General features: G+C 46.4%; 1 long non-coding RNA gene across 1 annotated transcript; it reads right to left on the reverse strand.

Moving 5' to 3' along the window:
* Positions 1-1995: 1995 nt before the first annotated feature.
* On the reverse strand, positions 1996-22489 carry LOC121164457. The gene is made up of 3 exons (XR_005885100.1): positions 22422-22489; positions 4192-4196; positions 1996-2071 (listed from the first exon to the last, which is right to left on the reverse strand). It is a non-coding gene; the product is annotated as an uncharacterized LOC121164457 (long non-coding RNA).
* Between the last annotated feature and the right edge of the window lie 722 nt (positions 22490-23211).

A 23211-nucleotide genomic window follows, 5' to 3' on the forward strand; every position in this document is an offset into this window, starting at 1 on the left:
GGACGTGGATGAGGGGGCACAAGGCTGTGGCTTAGGATTGGGTATGCAGCGGGATTCCCAAATGTAGCCGACAGGGTAGGCTTTATTTACCCCAGGGTACAAGTCAGAACAAAGTCAAGTACTTTATCGGGTGCTCAGTTAAGTTCGCTAGGCCCGCTGAAGAGCTGCAGTGATGGGGGAGGAGGGGTTAAGCCCTGAACGCACCACTGGTTGGAAAGTTGTATCACTTCCACCTGCCGTTCAGAGCATTCCTGTTGTGTTAAAAACTATAGGAAGCCGGCTTAAGGCCTCCTGGAGTTGCAAGAACTAAACCCTACTAGCAGAATGCAGTTTCCATCTACTCAGAAATGGATGGAAAAGCTTAAAACCAAATACAGCCGTTTCACAGAAACCGTGAAAACAGCAAAATGCCTAGCTCTAGTCCAAGCACGGGTTGGCATTTGCCCAAAAGCGACCTGTAGACGTGTTGGCTGTGTGCTGTGCACCGGCCCTAGTCGGCTTTCGCTGCTCACCTGGCCCGGCTGTACTCCTCCTGTTTCTGCAGGTGATGGAAATTTGAACTTTCCCGTTCACAGCTGGGCTTCAAAGGATTCCCCCGCACAGGACATGGGGGGGGGGGGGGAAGTGTTTGTTTTGCTGTTTTAATTGTTCTGCTGTTTTAAATACCCCATCCCCGTGCTGAATTGCTTTTTTAAATTGGAGAGTGTACTGGTTCTCTCCCTGGATGCTGTGGACCTGGCTGAAACCGGGAGCCAAGAACTCTGTCCAGGCTTCTTGCATGGACAGCGAGGACTCCACTCCTTGGGCAGTCCCATAGCTAACTCCCAGGGTGAGGAGGCCGATGAAGGCGCTGGAAGCACGGGCCCATCCCAGCTCTGGATCCTGAGTTACAGACCGAGAAAGTTCACGTTCGTCATTGGTGCCGTGAGTCCTGTGCACCGTGTTGATAAGTCAACATTGTGTGTTAAACCCGTGAAACACTGGATCTGTTGATTAAATATGACCAGTAGGCTTGCGAGAACTTAAATGCTGCGTTTATCAGCAGTTCAAAGCCTTAGTTAAGTACTGCAAAGAACAAGAATCAACTGTTAACTGAGGAGCACGCCTGAATCTTATGCCCATTATTTTCAGCTCATTGCCTATGTTACATGAGTGCTCCTTTGTAAATATTTTCCTCTTTTCCCTATTGCCTGACTGAACCGCAGGCTTACGACCTGTGCATCTGCACCGACCAGGTGAACTTGAAAGGGGAAAATCGGACCGTCTCTGAAGGGAGCCCCTTCCTGGAGCTCCCACCCTCCGGGCTGCATTTCCCTAATCCCTCTGCCCTTCCCTTCTCGCAGCCACCTGTTTCTTGTCCGTCTTCCAACCCTGTCAGAAGCTCACATCTCCAAGAAGATGGACTAAATCAGAAATTGGTAACTGCTTCTACCTGCCGACCTTTCTGCATCTGATTACAGCGCTCTGCTCCGGTAGCCTAGGATACATCATCTAGGATGGGCCTTGCCGCTTGGGCCTTGAGTTGCGTTCGACTCCGAATCAGTTCCTGTGCTTGTGGACTTGTCCTGGCTGCCGAATCGCTTCCGTTAGCTTCTAAACGAAGCTACCCACTTTACAGAACAAGACGCTTTGGAAGTGTTAGCTCCCTCCAAATACCAGCCCATTGCTCTGTGACTGTCTCTACTTGACTGAAATACCTCCACTGGGACGATTAAAGCCACACAATCTGACCGTGCGCGCATTCCTGAGCCTGTTGAAGGGGGTCGGTGTCCCCATTTCACTTCATTTGGTGCAGCCTGGGGAGCAGCTTTCTTTATGAAGCCCTTGTCTTGCTTTGCCCGAAGTCCACATGCTTCCTTTCCCTGCTGAAGGGCCATTCATTGTTGGTCTCCTTGCTGGTTCTTCCTCATTTTCCAGCACCTAAATGCAAGAGTGCCCCGGGATGAGAATCTCACAGCTACTCTTGTTTTCTCTCCTAGGGCTATAGCATTCATGCCTGCAGCTGGATGAAGCTCGCTGCCTGAGCCAGCTCTGGAGGAGCCACTGGACTTACACGCCGTGGCAGCCGATCCTGCCAGGTTTGCTTCCATGGTACCTCTACTCTCTGACCTCTATGCACTTCCGTATTCATCTGATTCATTTCCCACCCAAGCAGCCCATCATTGGCAAAGGCCTCCACTTCTGCCCTACCTGCCAGTGGCTTCTCCCCTGACACCATGGGCACACTGATCACTTTCAAAGGCTAACGATACAGGTCTCACTATTGGCACTTTGGCACACAGGTAAAGCTGCTGCCTGCAATACTAGCATCCCATCCTGTCCCAGCTGCTGTCCCATTTCCAGTCCTGCTCCTTGCTGGCATGGGAAAAGGTGTGCAACATGGCCTAAGGCTTAAACCCCAGCACTTACATGGGAGGCCCAGCTAACACTCCTGGTTCTGGGCTTCAGCCTGTCCCAGCCCTGGTTCTTACAGCCATTTGAAGAGTAAGCCAGTGGATGGAAGATGTCTTTTCTCTTTAATTCCCTTCTCTTCAACTCTACCTTTAAAAAAATAAAGATGAGACCAGGGCAGTGACATAGAATGCAATCTTCCACCTGCAGGGCTGGCATCCCATACGGATGCCAGTTCATGTTCCAATTGCTCCACTTCCCATCCAGCTCCCTGCTTATGACCTGGGAAAATAGCAGAGGATGGCTCAGGACCTTAGGATCCTGTACCCCTGAGGAATATCCAAAAGAAGCTCCTGGCTCCTGGTTTCGGATTGGCTCAGCTCCAGCCCTTGTGGCTAATTGCGAAGTGAACCAGCAGATGGAAGAGTTTGTTCTTTGTTTCCTTCTCTCTGTGATTCTGTCTTCCAGGTAAGTAATTTTTAAAAATAAAGGGGAATCTTTTTTAAAGATTTATTTAATTTATAAATCTGGAAAGGCAGATATACAAAGAGGAGGAGAGATAGGAAAGGTTTTCCTTCTGCTGGTTCACTCCCTAAGTGGCCACAGCGGCTAGAGCTAGGCTGATCCAAAGCCAGGAGCCAGGAACTTCTTCTGAGTCTCCTGCTTGGGTATAGGGTCCCAAGGCTTTGGGCTGTCCTCTACTGCCTCCCAGGCCGCAGGCAGGAAGCTGGAAGAGAAGTGGACCAGCCAGGACATGACCTGGCAGCCATATGTGATCGTGGTGGATCCAAGGCGAGGATTTAGCCACTCGGCTATTGCGCCAGGCCTGGGAAAAATTTTTAATGTGATCCTGTTGATGGGGAAGATGGAGAGGGAAAGAATCTCACTTCTCATTGTTAGTAAATTTTACATATTTTGCTGCAGATTTTAAAGGGTCACAAAATAAGGATACATTCTCAGAAATTTCCGCATACTTTTTGTTTCTTTTTTCTTCTGCCCTCACCTTCCTCTCAAATGCAGTATAATGTATTGACTAAAAGCATGGGTTTTAGAATCCAAGTTAAGCTCTGGATATGTTCTGATTTACTAGCCATTTGACCTTGGGCAATGTTTGAACTTGACAGGATATAGTAGTGTCGGTGAAAAGTAAGTGAAATTGCGTAAGTAGCAGTGTATGGAAAATGCACGCTCCATTACTGTTAGCTATTATCCATCCATTAAGTAAAAACTTATTAGAAAAACAGCGTGTTTGAGCTGCTGTGTGCCAGGTCTTGGGAATACAGTGATACACTAAATTACTCGGTCTTCCGCTTCACTTACAGACTTTATGTGTTAACTGTCGGTGTTCAAGGAGGAAGAGTAAGAAGCAGCAGAATTTCCCATTTAGAAAAGGGGACCAAGAAGCCTCCAGGCCAGCAACCATGCTGTCCATATGTGGCGAGCCCCTGTAGGCAGGGATAGCAACAGCTGCCTTAAGTATTGTTGTGCTGGCAGCAGTGATAACTATTAGGTTTACCAAACTGGTCATTTTTAAAGCTTCTTCCACTGTTCAGAGCCACCCCGTGTCAACTGTTTGTGTCGGCCTGGCAAAACATTTTGACCTGAATGAGCTCCGCTGTGTACTCTGTCAGTACCTGTAAGCAGGTGCATGCTGCTCTTCGTGATAAAATAGTCAGTTCAACGGATCCCATTGCAGTCTCAGGATCGTCAAAGGCAAATGGGCCCTTGGCACAACCAGACAATTTTCAACACGTTTTTCAAGTTCTTTTCTCCCTAAGCCTGTCCCCCTCACTTTGTGACCTTCCCTTTACTTTCAGGAATGTAACTGCCTTCTTAAACGGAAGTCACCAAATGGAAATGCAATGCTGCTTTTATTTGTTATCGCTGTTCAAGATTTATTCATTTGAAAAGAGTGAAAAAGAGAGGAGAGGAGACAGTTCTTCCCTGTATTTGGTCTGAGACAGTCGTTGGCAGGCCAAGCTGAAGCCAGGCACGTGGGATCCCATCCATGGGGGGTCACAGGGATCCAAGCCCTTGGCCCATCTTACACTGCTGCTTTCCCAGGTGCACTAACAGGGGCCTGGATCACAAGTGTAGCTGCCAGGACTTGCCCCAGAGCCCTGGTATGCGATGTCCATTGCACTTCAGTGCAGTCCCTCTCTTCCTGCTTTAACGCATGCGGATTACCTATACTCACTCGCTTGTTTACTTAGCCAGTATTTATGGAGTTCCCACTGTGTGTTGGGACTACATGGGTGAACAATACAAGCAGGACTCTGCCCTCTGGGAGCTTATATTCCCGTAGGAAAGGTTAGTCATAAAATCATTGACCATTATCTAGAAAGGAATGAGGGCTACAGACAAGAACTGGGTCAAAGGAAACGCTGGGTCGAAGGATGTTATGTTCAAGTGGAGTGGTCACTGGATAGGTGAGATCAGAGCTAAAACGTGAGGGTGAAGAGGCGGCAAGCTGCATGGGGGTAGGAGAGCGCCTAGCTGAGGGGCTGTGGCAGAAGTGCACTTCCTGTCTCCAGCCCTGTGGTTGAAAGAATGAGCTCAGACAGGTTAGAGGGGTGGGAGACTCCGTTCTGAAGGATCTTGCACCAGCGGGAGAACATTTTCCTGCCAGAGGCCGTTCAGATATTTAGCATATCATTTGTGGGACACATGGGAGTTTCAAAAGTTTGCCTTCTATAGATTTACTGAATTTCGGGTGTCATCTGTGGTTGCCTTGGCAGAGCCAGACCCAAAGATGTCACAGGTCTTCTGTGGGCCACCAGCCCTGTAGACCCAGCTTCAGAGAGATGGGCAGCATGGGAGTGCTGTGAGTAGAGAAGTGGTACTGACCACTGTGCTGAAAACTGCTGTGGGGTAAGGAAGGAAATAAGCCAGCTCAGAAACTGCTGCATTGTCCTGAGGTCACTATTTCAGTGCAGGAGTTAGGATCACTAGCTTGGTCCACCCATACTTGCCTGTACCCCTTCCAATGCCTTCCGGGACCTCTTCTTCCCTTCTTCCTGTATTCAAGCTCCACTTTCCTTTGGCTTTTCAGCATGTCTGAATCCTGTGTTTATATTTGTTTTAAAGATTTATTTCAAAAGCAGAGTTAGAGGGACAAGGAGGGGAAGCTAAAGTAAGAGATCTCTCGCTGCATAGCTGTCATGACCAGGCTAGGCCAGAGTGAGGAGCCTCTTCCGAATCTCCCACATGATATAGGGATCTAAATACTCGCGCCATCTTTCACTGCTTTCCCACATGCATCTTTGGGGACCTGGATCCCTAATGGAACAAGTGGGACTTAAAGCAACCCATATCAGATGTTGGTGATGCAGCCGATGGGTTAACGTGCTATGCCACAGTGCTGGACCCTGAATCTTGGTTTAAAAATCCTTCTTTGACACCTACTCCCTTATGCAATGACGGCTCTGTCACCTTCTTTATTTCTACCAAACCTCTACAGAGACTTACCCATGGCACCGCACTGGTTTAATTCTCCAGGTAACTACAATCTGACATGTATCCTATAACATTAGCAAACCAAATTTTCCCACGGCAATGAATGGTTCTTCAGGAGTCAGGGCTGAGTCTTCAGGACACATTTAGCAATGTGTAGTGGCAGTTTTGGTTATCGCTTGGCGTATTTTCAGTAACAGTGAAGATGAAAGATTAGTGCTTGCTTAGTGGAGAACAACATACAACAACATACAACAACAACGCCGCCCAGGACAGGCCTGCATACCTGTTGCAAATAGCAGTGTTACTGCCTCAAGAAATAGTCGTAAAGTCACACATGACTTCTTTGTACCCAGGGTCAATAGACATTTATCATTCTGTGTTTTCACTTGAATTCAACATATTCTTTAAATTTATGTATTTAGTTTGAGAGGCAAGAGATACAGAAAGAAAGGAAAAAAAAAAAAAAAAAACCCAGGCAGGAATAAGAGAGAAATTGCTCATCTGCAGGTTCAAGTCCCGAATGTCCACAGCAAGCAAGGGATGGACCAAGTTTAAAGCCCAGGACTAGAAACTCAATTTTTGTGTTTGTTTCTTGAAGATTTATTTATTTTTATTGCAAGGCAGATTTACAGAAAGAAGAAGAAAAAGAAAAAAAGTTCTTCTGCCCATCCATCCTGAGCTTAGCTTATCAGATCTGAAGCCAGGAGCCAGGAGTTCCCCTCCTACACCCCGACCCCCAGTCTCCCACACTGGTGCAAGGTCCCAAGGCCTTTGGCCATTCTCCGTTGCCTTCCCAGGCCACAGGCAAGGAGCTGGATGGAAGGTATAGCAGCCAGGATATGAGCCATCGCCCGTGTGGGATCCTGGCACATGCCTGGGTGCCAAGGACCCAGTTAACTTGAGGCATCACTCACTGCCTCTCAGGATGTGCATTAGGCAGAAAGTGGATTAAGAGTAGGGACAGGACTTGAGCCCAAAGACCACACAGTGGGATCCAGGCATCTTGCACAACATCTTAACCACAACACCAACACACTTCAGAACACAGAAGGCTTGGCACTGACCTCCGCTCTCTGCATTGCCCTTCTGACTGTAACACACACCTGATTTTCCTCTGACCTCTGTGACCTCTGACTGTACCCAGTCCTCCTCCATTCTCTTTTATTCCACCACCGTATGGTGAAGTTTTCTGACAAGTAGTCCCATGGAAGTAATGTCAGAACAAAGGAAGGATCCATGGGCCCATCCTTCCTCAGAACAGCGAATAATTGGCAAGGAACAATTTGTCAGAGTCAGCTCATTGTGAACTCTGGAAGCTTGTCAGAGCTTGGCAGTTTAACTCACTACGCACACATTGGAGACAAGGGTAGTGGAGTCTCAGAGAGGACTTTGCAACCTTAAAACTTGTCTGTCCCAAGTCCAGCAGCAGCTTTGAGAATCACAGCTTTCTTTTCTAAAGTGGATTCTTCTTGTCAGAAGAAACAGATGGAACTTATTCTCAAAGAATTGTGATTTTTTTTTTTCCGCTGTCTGGTGGCTCACTGAAGGACAGGTGACGGAAGGGCCTTTATTTTCTGTGGCTCGTGACTCTCAAGAAACAGGGATTATAAAGGTGGCATTTGTAGAAAACACTTCACTGCACCTTTATTAGGCACTGTCTGGGACAAAGACAGTGGAACGAACAGTGAACGTATCAGAAAACCTGGGGGAAAGCTAGGCAGTGAGACACTTTGAGGGAATAGAGCTTTAAAAGTGTCCACATGTTCCTGGGAATCTGAAAGAATACATATGCACCTCAGGCAGGTCAAAGGCTTACCAAGAAGCCTAAACTCTCACCTTTGGCCAGCGTTTAAGCTCTACTCAAATAGGAAGAGAAAGCTAAGGAGCGTTTTTAAGTTGCCCAACTGAGTGGTAATTGTGTGCTCTAGCACCTACCCTTTGGCCAAAGATTGGGAATTTTTTTCTTTTTTTTTTTGATCATCTTCCTTTTTTGTCCTCCTCTGTATCCCTGTTTTTCTGAGTTTACAAAAGCTCTGTTGCATCACTAGCTAACAATTAAGCTGACAGAACAGGCTTCACTGGTCACACAGCACAAGACAGACGGATGTTTACAAAGTTCACTGAAGCCACTAAGATCACAGTGAACCCCACAGGGGGAAGAGTCTCAAACTGCCAGAGCTGCCTGTTCAAAGTAGTCAGAGTGTCCAATCCTTGACAACAAATTAGGAAGGAAGAAAAAGAAAGAAAGAAAATGTTGCCCATACATGGAATAAACGTTAAACTATCCCTGAAAACCAGACATTGGAAATGCTAGACAAAGGCTTTTCATCAATTCCTTTCCAAATGCTAGAAAACCTTAAGGTTTTCTTTTTTTTTTTTTTTAAAGATTTATTTTTATTATTTTGTTATTGGAAAGGCGGATATACAGAGAGGAGAGACAGAGAGGAAGATCTTCTGTCCGATGATTCACTCCCCAAGTGAGTGCAACGGCCGATACTATGCCGATCTGAAGCCAGGAGCCTCTTCCGGGTCTTCCGTGCAGGTGCAGGGTCCCAAAGCTTTGGGCCGTCCTCGACTGCTTTCCGAGGCCACAGGCAGGGAGCTGGAAGGGAAGCGAGGCTGCCGGGATAGAACCGGCGCTCATATGGGATCCCGGGCGTGCAAGGCGAGGACCTTAACCACTGAGCCACCGCACCGGGCCCACCTTAAGGTTTTCATGAGCAAAAGACTAAAGGAAGTCAGGAGGAAAAAAAAATATATATATATATGTGTGTTTTTTTAAGAGTTATTTGTTTTTATTTGAGAGGCAGAGTTACAGAGAGGAAAGACAGATCGTGCATCTGCTGGTTCTCTCTCCAGATGGCCGCAACAGCTATGGCTGAGCTGATCAGAAGCCAGGAGCCAAGATCGGGCCAGGCCAAAGCAAGAGGGAGCCAAGAACTCCCCTCTGGTCTCACATGTGGGTGGCAGGCAGCCCAGCACGGAGCCATCCCCCACTGCCTTCCCTGGCACGTGCTCAGGACATGAAGCAGCTGGATTCCAGGACTTACAACTGGTATTGCCGTGTCAGCCCAACATCTCGAGCAGCAGTTTAACTCGCTGTGCCAAAACTCTGTTCCCACCCCCAAGAATAGTCCAGTGGCCAGCAAGCATGAGCAGAGAGGCTCACTGTCAGTACTCACTGGAGAAATGCAAGTTGAGACAGTGGCAAGGTCCACTTCACACTGACCGAGTAATGGTAATATGGGATACTACATGCCTCATAAATTGCTAGAGAGAAAGTAAGAAGATGAAGTCAATGTGCAGACCATTTTGGAAGTTCCTCAGAGTTTTATAGAGAATAGACAGTAAATTGTTAACGATTTGCTAAACGTATACTCAGAAAACAGGCATTCAAGCAAAAACTTGCATATGAATATTTATAGTGAAATTTTAATAGTCAAAAGTGGTGGGCCTGGCACGATAGTGTAGTGATTAAAGTCCCCACCTTGAACGCGCTGTGATCCCATATGGGCGCTAGTTCTAATCCTGGCAGCCCCGCTTCCTATCCAGCTCCTTGCCTGTGGCCTGGGAAAGCAGTTGAGGATGGCCCAAAGCTTTGGGACCCTGCACCCACGTGGGAGTCCCAGAAGAGGCTCCTGGCTTCAGATAGGCTCAACTCCAGCCGTTGCGTCCACTTGTGGGGAGTGAATCATCGGACTGAAGCTCTTCCTCTTTGACTCTTCTCTCTGTATAGCCACCTTTCCAATAAAAATAAATAAATCTTTAAAAAAAATAGTCAAAAAGTGGAAGCGACCTAAATGTTCCATCAACACCTGAATGAGTAACAAATGGTGGTGTAACCATGCAATGGAATAGTAGCAATAAAGGCCTGATACATGCTACAACATGGATTGGCCCTGGGGGGAAAAAAAAAAGCCACCCACTAAAAATACCACAGAGAATGTGATTCCACTTATGTGAAAGGTCTAGAATCAAATCTGCAGACAAAAAGTAGCTTAGGTAGTTGTAGTAGTTGTGAAAATACTTAAGTCACTGAACGAGTAAAGTGGACCTTTAAATTGTGTGACTTCTCCCTCGATGTTTAGAAAGATCCAGGCCCTCTCACTGACTACCTTCTATGCTCTCAAACTTGCACAGCTTGTGCACACAGAAGTGTCACTCGAGGCAATGTGCATCTCCCAACCCAGGCCTAAACATCGTATTGCTTGCATATATGACGCCTCCACATGGCCTCACATGTGTCTTGAACCCCACAACGCTGAGTTCATGCCTTAACTTGATCATGTTTGTTTCCTGTCTCAATGAAGACTAAAGCTAACTTACTGCCATGGAGCACTTCCTCTGCATTCACACAGTTCTCACAAAACCCCACATGTCGTTATCTTCTTGGTGCAGTGAGAGCTGAGGCAGCATGTGGGCCCATGTGCCTGTGAGTCAGGCTAACCCGGAGCAGAGGCGTCCTGTTAGCATCTGTATTGTTGAGGATGTGGACTGACTGTCCACCTGATACAGAGCAGGCGGCTTCCTGGCTGCTGCTCACTGTCATGCATCTTATCCTGTTCATCATTCAGTTCTACTGTGGGTTCCTTCTGAGTAGCTCTCCCTCCTACAGCTGCTCCCCCTGCTCCTGCCTGGCTCACCAAGACACTGCCTTTTGTCTGCACAATGACTTTAGAACAGCCACAGGAGGAACTTTTTTAAATACAGCTTTGTGTCCCACAAGTAGGGAGTTGATATCAAGCAGTGCTTGCAGATGTTAACCGTGTGGTTGGCAGTATTTGGGCCAAATCAGAAGGTAGCAGTCTTGAAAGCTACAGCGTTTCATGGTCAGCAGAGGCTGTCTTTGTTTGGCTCATGGTCCATCTTTCCAACACTCCTGCCTTCACTCGGGGTGGTTTGGTTGTTCCTGTCTGACCTCCTGGCTCACGCACAGCTGTGCCAGTTGGTGCTAGTGTTTCACTGGGAAACCCTTATTCACCTGAGTGTTGTACAGTCCTGTCTGTGACCACCACCTCACTGGCTCTAGATCCCTGATTGCTACTAATTGTTCCACTTTATGAGGAATCCCAGGGCACTGACCCTGTCACTGTTTTATCCACAATCCCGTTCTTCCCTCTCCATCTTGCTTTCAATGCTTGAATTCCATAGTCACCCATCATTCCATTAGTCTCTGATGTCCCTCTTTTGGTCCATCCAGCAAAGCCAGAACCCTAGTCAGGGTTGATTGACTGTACTCTTGCTCCTCTTAGAGTGGAATAGAAAGAAAAATCTGAGGGTCTCACCTTAAATTTATGAACATAAATATATTGTGGCTCAGAAATGCTACCAATCAGTTTATTTTTTTCCTTCGAGTTTATTCACTCTTCCTGTCTTCACCCATTCAGGCTAGTACAACAAAATGCCACGAGCTAGGTAGGTTATAAATGACAGATTTGTTTATTCTAGTTCTGAAGATTGTAAAGTGCAGGCAGTAAGCACAGTGGGCTGGGTGTGTCAGGAGGGCTCCCTTCTCACTGTGATCGTGCATGGTGGAAGGGATGAGGGGTCTTTGTTGGACCTCTTCCCGAAGGACACTAATCCCAGTCATCATGGTTCCTGTCTCATGGTCCTCCCCTGCTAACATCCTGCCTTCCAATTACCACCACCATAGGAGTTAAACATTCAATATAGGGAGGGGTGGAGGGAAGGGCACACAAGCTCTCCCCCTTTCTTATGCTTCTCTCTAGTTACCCTCCCCAAATACCCAATACTTTCTACAGTAAATCCTTCCCCAAGTAGTAACTTTTTTCCTGTTTCCTAGAGAAAATTGAAATAGTTAGAGGATGCCTCCTGCAGAGGCATCTGTCTCCGTGTCAGCCTCGCACTCCCCGCCGCACTCCACTGCTCGCCAGCCATGGAGCCTCCAGGCCCCCTGGTGGTGTGTTAGATCAGAGGCCTGCCACCTGTGGCCTCTGAACTAAATCCTCTATCTTCATGCAAGCCATGAAATAAGAATCGATGTATTTTTAGATGGCTGGAGGGGAAATATGTACCTGAGACTGTGTGTGGCTCAGAGTCCAAGATACTCAGTCTCTGGTCCTTTACAAAAAAACTGATGATTCCTGTGCCAGATCTCTTCCTCTCTGATGTAGTCAGTATTGACAGTATTGACAGGGCATTTGCCCCTTTCTCTCCTACGGTAGTCCATGGTTGTGTCCACATTAGAACATTGACACCAGCAACCAATCAGTGTTCTTGCTGCTAGTAACTTGGGACCTCTTGGAACCACTTTCTTGCCACTCCTACCTTTATTTTATTTTATTTATTTATTTATTTTGGTCTCCCCTTGGCAATACAGAACCTTGAAATAATAGTTCATATTTGCTGCTCCACATTGCTTCCTTTGAATGCCTACTTGGACCCATTCTCCCCATCACTGCACCAGCGCGGTCAAGAACAGCTTCTGTGTGTGAATGTCAGTAATCGGTGGTCAGTCCTGGTACTGCTTGACCCAGCAATGACACGGGCCACAGTGGCCACTTCCTGACCCTGGTACACCTGCTCCCCTGGAAGTCCAGACCACTTGCCCTGTGCTTCCTCGGCACGTTACTGGAATCTCCTTTCCTCCTTAGACCCTTCTCAGATCGCTTCCCCTAAATCCCCAGGGCTCAGGTTAAGTGTCTCCAACATCCATCTTCCAGTTTCATGACTTTCAACTCTGCCTGTTTACTGGCAATCTGCCCCCAAATTTATATGTAAATGTAATGTCTCCCTAAGTCCAGAGTCCTATCTAACTCCATACTTGCATTAAATATCTAAGTTTTTTTTTTTTTTAAGAAAATGAATTCGTAAAATAAAGTACAGGAGAATGGTTTTGTTGTGTATATATGTATTTACTTCAGAGATAAACAAAGCTTCTATCTGCTGGCTCACTCTCTAGATGCCTGCAATGACCAAGGCTGAGTCAGGTTGAGGCCAGGAACAGGTAACTGAATCCAGGTCTTCCCTGTGGACAGCAGGGACCCAGCTACTCCTGGAACCATCACTTGCCACCCCCAGGGTGCGCAGTAACCTGAAGCTGGATTAGGAACACAGCAGGATTTTAACCTGGGTGTTTAGATGTAGGATGTGGGCATCTCCAATGGCATTTTAATCACTAAGCCCAATGCCTATGCTAGGATAATGGCTTTCATCAAAAAGCCTTTGCCCTGAGTGGGGAGCAATAGAGTTGATAGACATTTTTAAAGTTCTCCTGGTGAAAGATACACCATGAATAAAAATTACAGATTTGGGGGCCCAGTGTGATGGCTCAATTGACTAATCCTCCACCTCCAAGCACTGGCATCTTATATGGGTGCTGGTTTGTGTCCTGGCTTCTCTACTTCCCAGCCAGCTCCCTGCTTGTGGCCTGGGATAGCAGAAGAAGACGGCCCCAGTCCTTGGAACCCTGCATCCACATGGGAGACTCAGAAGCAGCTCCTGGTTTCTAGCTTCAGATCAGCTTAGCTCTGGCCATTGTGGCCACTTGGAGAGTGAACTAGAAGACAGAAGACAGTGAGCGTCCTGTTTTATTGACTACATCCTTCAAGGCCCTTTTTATTTTTCTAATCTCTGTGTCTGTCACATCTATGTCAGGGTTATGCCCTGACCATACTGATAGGAGAACCAGGGCACAAAGCAGCTGAATTACTTGGCCAGAGTCAGATAATGTAAGCAGAGGAGCTGGGATGTGGGACCTGGGAGTACCTGGACTCTAGTCCATGCTGCCTCCCAGCGCACAAAGGTTTCCACCCTCTGTATCAGTTATTTTTTCATAAGATTATATTAACATGTAATCAGCTTATTGTCATTTAAAGTTTTATTTTATTTGAAAGTCAGGGAGATAAAGATGGAGAGAAAGAGAAAGAAATCTTCCATCCACTGGTTCATTCCCCAGATGTCCACAGTAGGCCAAGGCTGGGCAAGCCCAAAACGAGCGGACAGGAACTCAGACTGGACATCCCACAAGCATGACAAGGAACCAAGTGCTTGAGCCAGCACCTGCTGCATTTCAGAGGGTACATTAGCTGGAAATCGGAATGGTGCCAAGCTGGGACTTGAATGCAGGCACTCCAGTATGAGATGTGGGCACCCAAAGAGTGTCAACCTGCTGTGTGTACCCCTACTCCTATCACTAGTTTCAAGGAATTAACGTGTCTTCACTATTTATTCACTTATTTGATAGGCAAAGAGAGAGCTCCGTTTGCTGATTCACTCCCCCAAAATGCCCACAAAAGCTGGAAATGAGCCAGGCCAAAGCTGAGAGCCCCAGATTTGAGCCAGGTCACCCGCATGTGTGGCGGGAGCCCACTACCTAAGCCACAAGTGGCTGCCTCCCAGGGTATGCAGTAGCAGGGAGATGGAGCCAGATGTTGGATCCAGGCACTCTGATACGCGAGGTCTTGATGGCCAGTCTCACAGCCCACTTCCAACATTAAATCCTACATGACGAGTACCACTGGGCAAAGCCCATAAAAATGAAAGCGCCTTAGAGACTGCTTTGTGAAATGTGACGAGGTGCTGATACCCCAGCACTTGAGAGGCGTGGAAGGAGAGGGTCACCTCCAGGCCCCGCTAGCCAGGCCGGTTCTACCTCTGTCCCCTTCTCCGTTTCCCTCACACACACAGAGTACACCTCTGGGAACTACAGGGTCCTGCCTGACAAGGATGCGATCCCAGCCAAGTGTTTTCCAAACTTACCATGTTTACAGTTGGGAGGTCCCCTGCCCCTGTCTACACAAGTACAGGCTTTCTGTGGAGCAGCACTTCTGCTCTACAGTGAGGCCCAGCAAGCACTACCGGGCTGCCTGATAGGGAGAGGGCTTCCTTATCTGGAACCACAGCCAAGGGTGTCCTGGAATAACAAGAGTTATGATTGTTGGTCATCTGCATTGCCTACAGGGACACCTATCTGGTTTACCATTTTTAATACTCCTTTTAAAGTTTCTTTTAAAAATAAAGTTGGAAGGGCCCAGCACAGTAGCACAGTGGTTAAAGTCCTCACCTTGCATGTGTTGGGATTCCGTATGGTCGCCAGTTCTAATCCTGGCAGCCCTGCTTCCCATCCAGCTTCCTACTTGTGGCCTGGAAAAGCAGTTAAGGATGGCCCAAAGTCTTGAGTCCCTGCATCTGCGTGGGAGACCCAGAAGAGTTCCTGGCTCCGGGCTTCGGATTGGCTCAGCACTGGCCATTGCGGTCACTTGGGGAGGGAACCATCAGACAGAAGATCTTCCTCTCTGTCTGTCCTCTCTATATATCTGACTTTCCAATAAAAGTAAATAAAATATTTAAAAAAATAAATAAAGTTGGGGAAAAAAAATAAATGAAGTTAGCTCCCAGGATGGAATTGAACTGAAGAAAAGCAGTGTGGGGGCGGGAGTAACTATGATGGAAATGGCTGCATGCAAGGGAGTTGGAGCAGTTCTCTCTGGAGCACATGGTCTGTCTCGGGAAGTCCTGGGTGATGCAGTTGGAGATGGAAGGAGAAATGTCACAGAACTTTGACACCAGAACCCCCCAGCAAGGCATGGCAAAAAGTGAGTGGCAAAGTCAACTCCACCTGAGGGTATATATATCCCACCCCTGCCCACAGCGTATGAGGGGCCATCGTGTCTCCACTGCCTGCTCCCCTAGCGACTGTCACACGCACAGTGCGCCCCTCCCTGCGACTTCTTCCACCTTCCTTGTGGAGCCGCTTCCTCCTCAAGCACTGTGCAGATATCCAACGGGCAAGGGATGGATGCTCAGTCGACACAAACAGTTCTCTCCGCTTCGTAACCAGAAAGCAAACAACTCTGAAAAAAAATGAGTGAAGGGTTTGCAGGTGATGCTCTGGCCCCTCACATCTCCACATGGGCTGTAAGCACACTGCTGATCCTTAAAGGCAAGTTCACACGCATCGTGATGGCTGTTCCAAACAGAAATTAAGAGCTTGTTAATGATTCGGGGGACCTGGAAGATGTTTCAGCTCTTGGGGAAAGCTGTGTGTTAATTCCTCAAAACATTTTTTTAAAAAGATTTACCATGTAGCTAACAATGCCACAAAAGAAAGCAGGAGTGCCAAACCGAGTTTTGCACACGGATGCTCATGGCAGTATCACTCGCACCAGCCAAAAGCTGGAAGCAATCCAAGTGTTGGTTGGTACATAATTAAAATGTAGCTGATACATGGAATAGAACACTCTTGATTCTGTAAAGGGAAGGATTTTTTTTTTTAAGATTTATTTATTGTTATGGGAAAGGCAGTTCCACAGAAAGGAGAGACAAAGAGAAAGATCTTCCATCTGCTGGTTCACTCCCCACATAGCTGCAATTGCCAGTGCTGAGCTGATCTGAAGCCAGGAGCCAGGAGCTTCTTCCAGATCTCCCATGTGGGTGCAGGGTCCCAATGTGTTGTGCCATCCTCTTCTGCTTTCCCAGGCTACAAGCAGGGACCTGCATGGGAAGTGGAGAAGCCAGGACATGGGCTGGCACCCGTATGTGTTCCTGGTGCTTGCTAGGGGAGGATTAGCCAGTTGAGCAATTGTGCCAGGCTCAAAGAAGAAAAATTTTTTAAGTATTTATTTGAGAGGTAGAGGCATACAGAGAGAGAGACAGAAGGCTCCCATCCACTGGTTTAGCACCCAGAGACCTGTGATGGCCGGGGCTGAAACCAGGAACCAGGAACATGATCCAGGTTTCCAAATACTTAAGCCTGTCACAACTGTCTTCGTGGGTCCATCCTGGCAGAAAACCAACTGCAGCCAGGAGCCCAAGCCAGGAATTGAACCCAGATACTCAAACAGGATTTGATTGTCTTAACTGCAAGGCCAAAGGCTTCCTCTAGGTGTTGTGCTGGATTTTGAGATCCCTAGAAAATCATCGGTCTGAAGTCGTTGCTAACACTTAAAGGGCAGTTTATTCAGGTTAACCTATGTCTCCCAGTTGCCCATCTCCCCCCGCACCCCCAGACCAACAGGGCTGGGCAGGGGAGGAGCAGCTGCAGCCAAGGAAGGCTACAGCAGGAACATCAAGGCAGAGAAAAAGAGTGAGATTCAACAGCACAGGGTTCTTATACACTTCAGGACAATTCCATGTAATTATATAGTCATGATTGGTCAGTTTATCTGTTAACTTTCAAAAAGAGCAAGTTGGCAGGTTTCCATTGGTAGGTTTGAAGCAAGCAACTTTCAAAAAGTACAAATTGATGGGCTATAGGGCAGTGGGTCTTATCTAACACCAGGGACCTCCTTCCTGAGGAGTGCTCTGCCTACGTGACCTGCCAGGTGTCCTGCCGGGTGTCATGTAGACTGTCCGGCCTGGAGTTCACACAGCCCCCAGCCAAGCCAATAAGGCACAGATCACAAAAGCAGAAAACATCTAGGTTCTTCATAAGGAAGGAAATGTGTTACAAAAGGTGAACCTTGAAGATATTAATGTACACATATGTGAACTTACTGGCATGAGGTCCCAGGCTCGTATAGTCAAAGTCATGGAGACAGAAGGCAGGATGGCGGCAGGAGCTGGGTGAGAGTGAAGCAGAATTTCAGCCTCATTGTGCTGGGACGAGTCTCGGAGGAGGTGGGAATGTGGGCCCGACTGCGGGTGAACTGAACGCCACAGAGCTGTATGCTTAAAACAATAACAAAAAAAGCTTTAGAACACTTTGGGAACTCCATACACCAGCAACATTTCCCCAACAAAGAGTTTGAGAAAAGGGCAAGTTCTTTAAAAATTATTTATTTTTCCTGGAAAGGCAGATTTACGGACAGAAAAAGACACAAAGATCTTCTATCCACTAATTCATTCCCCAATTGGCTACAACGGTCAGAGACGATCTAAAGCCAGGAGCCAGGAGCTCCTTCTGGGTCTCTTGCAGGTGTAGGGTCTCAAGGTATTGGGCCATTCTCCTTCGAGTTTCCTAAATCACGAACAGCCACCTGGGTGGGAGGTGACACAGTCAGAGCAAGAACTGGCACTCCTGTGGGATGAAGGTGCTTGGAGGTGAGGAATTGGCCACTGAGCTATTGAGCGGTGCCTGGAGTTGTTTAACCTTTCTTCCCAGAAGGCATTTCTCTTTCTTCTACTTCAGCCCTGTCCGTTAGGCTTTGTGACAAAAGCTTTTGTCCCTCACTGAATCCTGGAGCAGCAGGGCAGCCTCAGGGTGGCAGGAGGAGGCTCCCTGTGAAATACACAGGGGCAAGTGCAGAGGCTGCAGCCCACTGTGGCTTCTTAGTCTGCTAATGGTTTTGCCGGTGAATGGTGTCCCTAAGTAGAGCTCTTTAGCTTTCCTGCCTTCCAGAGCTTCTATATTGTCCTAGTTATCTGTCCTTGAGGCAAGGCAGAAGGAAGACCAACAAGTACTTTCTTGGGTCCCTTTGATTCTAAATTTTAGGAAGAGGACATCTACTTTGAGGCTTTTATTCCAGTAAATGTGCTTATAAAAAAAAGTGTGTTATGAAGATATATGTTCTACTTTTGCCTGTGTCTACAATCCCATGAAACACTTAAATAATTAAAAGTTAGGGCCTGGCAGCGTGGCTAAAGTCCTCGCCTTGAATGTGCCAGGATCCCATATGGGCGCCGGTTCTAATCCCGGCAGCTCTACTTCCCATCCAGCTCCCTGCTTGTGGCCTGGGAAAGTAGTCGAGGACGACCCAAAGCCTTGGGACCCTGCACCCATGTGGGAGACCTGGAAGAAGTTCCTGTATCCTGGCTTCAGATTGGCATAGCATCGGCCGTTGCACTCACTTGGGGAGTGAATCATCGGACGGAAGATCTTCTTCTCTGCTCTCCTCCTCTCTGTATATCTGACTTTCCAATAAATAAATAAATCTTAAAAAAAAAGTTAAACTTGTAACTGTTACTAAATGACTACACCACTATGGTAATATGGGGGGAAATGATGAGAGAGGAAAATGGGGAGGGAAGATAGATAGAAGAACGGAGGCATCCCTTCACCTACAAAACTGTATCATGGAAAATAATAATAATAAAAAATTATTTTTAAAGAGTGTTGTGGACTGGTACAGTGGCTCAACAGTTAAGGTCCCGACTGGTTCACTTCCTAGTCAGCTCCCTGCTTGTGGCCTGGGAAAGCAGCAAAGTCCTTGAGCCCCTGTATCCCGGTTTGAGGCCTGATGGAGACTCCTGGCTTCGGATCGGCTCAGTTCCTGCAGTGGCTGCCGGTTGAGGAGTGAACCGTGGATAGAAGATCAGTCTCTGTCTCTCCTCTCTGTAAATTGACCTTTCAAGTCATGAATAAATAAATCTTGAAAAGAAAGAGGAGGAGGAGCATGGTGGAGACACCTGTTTGGTATAGTGGGTATAATGCCTACATCCTGTATCTGAGAAACTGCTTTTGAGTCCCAGCTTGGATTCAGATTCCAGCTTCCTGCTAATGCTCTCACTATAGGAAGCAGCAGGTGATGCCTCAAGTAACTTGGGCTCTGCTGCCCACATGGAAGACCCAGGTGGATTTCTGGGCTCTTGAATTTGACCCAGCTCAACCTCAGCAGGAGTGAACCAGCAGATAGGAGAGCTCTCTTTTTCTGCCATCCATGATAAATAAATAAAATAAGTAAAACCTTTTTTTTTCTTATTTTTATTATCATTTTATGATACAGTTCCATAGATAGTGGGTTTTACCTCATCCCCTTCCCAACTCCCTCCCACCTCACTGAGTTCCCCTATGTAATTACTATAGTATAGTTCTTCGTACACACTCATATGTCCATCGTGGGCATGGACAATGGCAGGCAGTCCATCATCATATTGTCAAGATACAGTAAGCAGTTTCATCGCAAGTCCATCTTTGATCTGGAAGTAGAGATGCATACTGCATTATATCCTCACATCTAGATATGATAGTCTCCATTATACAGTTGCTATATATCCCCTTAAGTGAAAAGCCACAATACAAAATCAATACGAAGAAAAATAGAAATTAACAATACCATGAAATTAAATAACATGCTGCTAGATATGATAATCTCCATTACACAGTTACTATGCATCCCCTTAAATGAAAAGCCACAAAACATAATCAACATCAGGGAGAAAAAAGAAATTAACAGCACCATGAAGTTAAATAACATGCTACTGAATGTGTTGCTGAAGAAACGAAAATCAAGAACCTTCTTGAAGAAAATGATGCTACTGTATGGTCTATAAGTCATCGAAGAATTTAATCAGAAGAAAGTGTTTTAAAGAGATGAAACTAACAACAAAAATCAAAATCCATGAGGCATAGTTTCCACTGATTTCTGTTGATGAGATATGTCCCTGTAGGTAACAAATAGGTGGATTTTGTTTTTTAATCCAGTTTGATAATCTATGTTGTTTGATTGAGTTGCTTAAGCCATTTACATTCTGGGTTAATGCAAATGGTGGTAATTTGGTCCTGTCATTTTAGGAATGGGTTGTTCATTGATTTAGTCTTTTGTTGTCATTTTACTGGGATGTTCTTCCCATTTGCCTTTGGTTTTGGTGGGCGCTAGTCCTCTTCTCTGTCAAACTGGAGGGAGCCTCCTCTGTGCCGCTCCGTCAACTCCGCGTTCCACCTCTCCACACAAGATGGCATCCTGAGTCTCCTACTCTTTCTCAGCCTGCGGCTGGTCCCAGTCACCCAGTTTGATTGTCAGGTTCCAGACTGTACTCGCCTCCCTAGCTCCCCATGCAGACTCAGGCTCCCACCTGGCGGTCACAAGCGCTGTGTAGAGGCCACTGCTGGAGGTCTGGCTGGCACTGGAAACGGATCACCAGAGCCTGGATCACCAGAGCGGATCACCGGTGTCTGAGTTGCCACTCGCCAACTATTGGTGGGTTTTTCTGTCCACTGCAACACTGCTGACCCATGACTGCAACTTCCCTGTGTCCAGGGGGTCTCCAGGTATCCCCTGCTTGCTGTCTGAACCCTATTTTTCCCTGTAATCTACGTATTATACTTTACCCTGTCCAAAGATTCTCCGACTTACCAAACGTGTCTGTGCCCTGTGCCACTCTTGCCTCTCCCTGCAGAACTTACAAGAAAGATGTGTCATGAGCAAGGGCTGTTCTGCTTCTGCTTTCACTCTGGCTACAGCTGGAGCCTGAACAGCCTTCTCCCACTATGAGCTCAGGGTAGTAGCCTGGTGTCCGACACTAGAGAGTAGCACATCGGCTTTGAGGGTCTACCTCCAGGTGTGTGAATGTGATTTGCAGTTTTCTATTCCTCCTGTCTAATTCACTAAATGCTCCAATACGGAGAGAATACTTTTTCTTTTTGTTCCAAATGGTTTCACTTTGGCTTACTTATGGCAGTTCCATTTAACATGGTTATTCAGGTCTGAATGATGCCCTATCATATTAGAAATGGTAACAATAATAATATCAGTCATAATAATGCTGACCTCAATTCCTCTCATAGGTTCACTCTCCTTGACTTGTGGAAACAAGTTAGCTGAATCAAATAACTTGCCAGTTCAAATCTGCTGCAATTCCATGTTCATTTTCCATGATTGTGCCTAATTCAACTTTGGAAAAAAATCAGGCTCATGGATACTTTGTGTTGAGCACTGGGTTGATAATGAAGGATGCTGTACTGGCAAGACTGCTTCTTTGGTGCTTCTATCCTTTATTGATTCAGTGAGCAGTTGTATATGTTGCTACACTACTCATATGTTTAGATACTTTTCTGTATTATATATCTCATAATAATAAGGCATTAAAGAGATGCATTCTGTGATTTCTTTTAAAATACATCTTTTACTTGTTTTGAAGTAAATATTTTGTTCTAGACAAAAAGAAATATGAAGTACATGCCTGGTGTGATGGCTTAACTAGCTAATCCTCTGCTTGCCAAGATCCCATATGAGCATGGTTTATTTCCAGCTTCCCCACTTCCCATTCAGCTCCCTGCTTGTGGCATAGGAAAGCAGAGGAGGATGGTGCAATGCATTGGAACCCTGCATCTGCATGGGAGACCCAAAAGAAGCTCCTGGCTTCTGGCCTCAGATTGGCTCAGTTCTGACTATTGTAGCCACTTGAGGGAGTGAGCCAGTGGATGGAAATTCTTTCTTTATGTCTTTCCTTCTCTCTATAAGTCTGCCTTTCCAATGAAAACTAATTGAATCTTTAAAAAAAGGAAATATGAAGTATAATCTGGATAATTGTAAGCAGGATCCCCACACCCATGATGTATTATTTGTCAAATAGATGATGTTTCAGTTGAAACTATCCGGTAACTTTAACTGAGGATACTTCTAGAAAGATGCCAGATTTTCTCTAAGTGACATTTACTTTGGCTAAAACCATTTGCATGTAGGCTCTAGCTAAAAATATATCCACTCGAATCTTTGATGGAAGAGGTTGGGATTCATGAAATGGAAAGATCAGATTTTAAAAGTTACAGTAAGTTTCCAAGCATGAAAGTAGGCTTGAACAAGGCTCCTGCATTGTTTTGAGCTTTAGTTTGTTCTGTCTTATAAAAGAGGTGTGATGATCCCTGCCTATCTCAGAAAGTTGTAAAATCTTACATGGAGATATGTGGAGAACCTTTAAACAGGCACTTTGTAAACCTCTTCTTACTCATATACAGATTTTACTCAAGATGGACATGGGTCAGATTAACAAGTTATCTGCAGTCATGTATTGGCAGAGGGATACGCTGCCAACACCAGCTGACTTTGCAGTGCCTTCAGCCACCTGTCCACTGGCGTTTCTGTCATATTGCTTCTGAGTCAGAATCTGATGTCTCAAGGTTTGTCCAAGCTCAAACCACAAGCTAAAAAATCAACTATCACTGCTACTTTTCTCCCTCTCCTCCTCCAGTGAGAGATGGGCACCCCCAAAGATCGGAAAGCAGAGGGCATGGCCTGACAGCCATAGCTGCCCCTACCAGTGTTCAAAGTGACTCAGTTTGGGCTCCTTGTGGGCAAACTTTTACGAAAGGACATGAAAAAGTTAGATATCTCATTCAGAGATTTCCTAGCATAGCTGCTTGAATTAAAATGCAAATGAAATACCTGAATACGATACCAGCTTAGAAATAGTGCTCATCTCTTAAAGACGACTGCTTCTTTCTCAGTGTTTATCAGAGCAACAAAACTGAGTAGAGGAATTGGATTTGAATCTACTGAAGAAGGTATGATGGGCAAAAGTGAAAGGAAATTGTGACTAGTTCATAGCAGAAGTAAGGAGAGGGATGAAGAGCTGGCCTGTGTAGAGGTGAAGGAAGAACACACTGCGAAACATGGGTGCAGGCCTAGCACCTTGATACTGCACCCTTGGTGCCACCCTCCCATCCCTCACCACATTTCTTCCTTTCAATCACCCTTTCATTGCTTGGATCAGTTCCACAGAGCTATCTGCACCCAGTAACAAAGA

This window comes from Ochotona curzoniae, unplaced genomic scaffold (assembly GCF_017591425.1).
Source record: "Ochotona curzoniae isolate NIBS_2020 unplaced genomic scaffold, NIBS_Ocur_1.0 contig_78, whole genome shotgun sequence".
Lineage (NCBI taxonomy): Eukaryota > Metazoa > Chordata > Mammalia > Lagomorpha > Ochotonidae > Ochotona > Ochotona curzoniae.